This window comes from Gossypium raimondii, chromosome 6 (genome assembly GCF_025698545.1).
Source record: "Gossypium raimondii isolate GPD5lz chromosome 6, ASM2569854v1, whole genome shotgun sequence".
Lineage (NCBI taxonomy): Eukaryota > Viridiplantae > Streptophyta > Magnoliopsida > Malvales > Malvaceae > Gossypium > Gossypium raimondii.
Window position 1 is genome coordinate 41329919 of NC_068570.1, and position 2261 is coordinate 41332179.

Consider the following 2261-nt stretch of genomic DNA (forward strand, 5'->3'; position numbering starts at 1 on the left):
TATACTTTAGGAGGTGGGCTGTAAAGTAAAACATAAAAAGATTACATTCTCTTCAAAATGCTTTGTATCATTTTGTGTTGTCTCCCTCTTTTTTCTTAGCTAAGCTTTATTGGTTAATCAAATCTAAGCTTTAGGGTCTAACTGTTTTGAAATTTTGTTGATTTAATTTTACATATTTTCGGGGTTTTTTTTTATAGTTTGAAAGGTGTATTTTAGTTTTAATCTATTTCGTTTGAGAGTGTGACATATAATTTTGATATTTTTAAATATTTAAATAATTTTATTGCACAGTTAAAAATACTTATCCAATCATAAAAAAAATCAATTACCTGTATGTTTAAAAAGTGACGTAAAATCATTTGATTATTTGAATGAATTAATGAAAATATTGTTGCATGACTAAAAATATAAATTTAAGAAAAAAATAAGAGAATTAAAATTGATCAAATTATTTTAAGGAATATTATCTTAATGGCAAGTTTATAACCTTGAATATTGAGACCCCATGAATTCTGGCTTTTTAATTCAAATTTATTTTGCTTTAAGTTCCATTATGTATTGCCTTAAATTTTTAACAAATGGCATTCTTCCAAAAACATATATAGTGAAATTCCAAGAAAAAATTGAAAATGATTTTATTAAATTGATATTTTATGGAGTTAATTAGTCAACTGGAAAGGAAATTAGTGAGAATGAAGATGAATTTTGAAATTTTGGAAAAGAATTAAATTGGAGATTTTGAGAAATATGAGGATTACAGTGTAAATTGATTAAAAGAAGAAAAAAAGTGAATTAACCATAATTATTTAGTAAGAAGATTATATGGAATATATTGGTATGAAGGATTTCAAAAGAAATGAGTATGGATTAAATTGAATAGAGTAAAAAGTATAGTGGCTAAAATACATTTTCTCCATAAAAGGGGGCATTTTGGAATTTTCACATGGGATCATATTTTTTTTTAATTTTAAAAATGCAAATATGTTGGATGTTGGGAGATTTTATCAGCCACTAGTTGTTGGGATATGATGCCCTTAGTGTAGTTATTTCGTCATTAATGTTGGTAATTTTTCAAACAAATTGATTAATAAAATTTCATTGTTTAATTATTATATTTTATATATTTGTCCTCAATGGTTTCTGCATGAAAAACAAAATATATAAGCAAATTTTGGCTCACTGATTACCTAACATTTAACTAATATCAAGTTGCATCATATGGTCGGATCGTGATGCAAGAAAATTTATATTAGTAGGTGATCTAAATTGTCCATAGTTGGAAGAATCAAAGTTGAGAAAATTGATTCAATGGATTATTATGTCATCTATCAAGTCCAAATTTAGGAGATACCTTGTCTTGAGTATTGGAGTGGATGAATCCAAGAAAGATAGAGACATAAGTGTGATTGTTTAGACTAACAATACATCGGGTATGATCCAAGTGGAATTTATCCTAGACTTGTTTGTGGATTTATTCACTTGTGATATTCATGCTGTGACATGCCTCAATCTTGAGTAAGTAACTGCCTATGAGTATGTAACTCATATACTTGATATATTAAAAGCTTGTGTTCAATTGATAATAAAGTCGAAAGCTAGTATGTTGAGTATACGACTAATGTATGTCATAACTTTGCTTATAATAGTGGAATTCATAGCTCAATAAAAGGGTAAAAGATATTCCCTCATTGGCATTTCATAGGTTATGAAAAATGAAATGTGCTCATGAGTCATTTGTCTAGGACAAATGATTTTATTACCATATGTTAGTAATATACTTTTTTATGGAGGAAGATGTCATGGTTACTATGAGATAAAATAGAATCATATTGGATAAATGAATTTACCCCAAAGAGATAAATGATATCTATGAGGGTAACTGATCGACTGTTTAACGTCACAACAATAATATGAAAGCGTACACTATCGATGCAAGTATAGTAGACAGATATGAGTCTGTCGGATATCGATCTCATGAGGATGGTTGTCTTTTGTCTATCATTGTTAGTGCAATAAATAGATAGAAACGAGATAAATTGTGAGAGTAATTGTCGAAGCAATAACTTGAAAACAATAAGATAAAATATGATAATGATAAACTTGAATCCCCAACGCGAATATTCAACAGAATACTAAGTGCTCACAAGGTATAAAAGGATAGGTGATTGTCGATGCATTAAATTGTAATGAATATCTTACCAAGCTTAAAATCTATATTTAATCAAAGACTTAAACATGCACATTAGTCACACCTTCCGGTG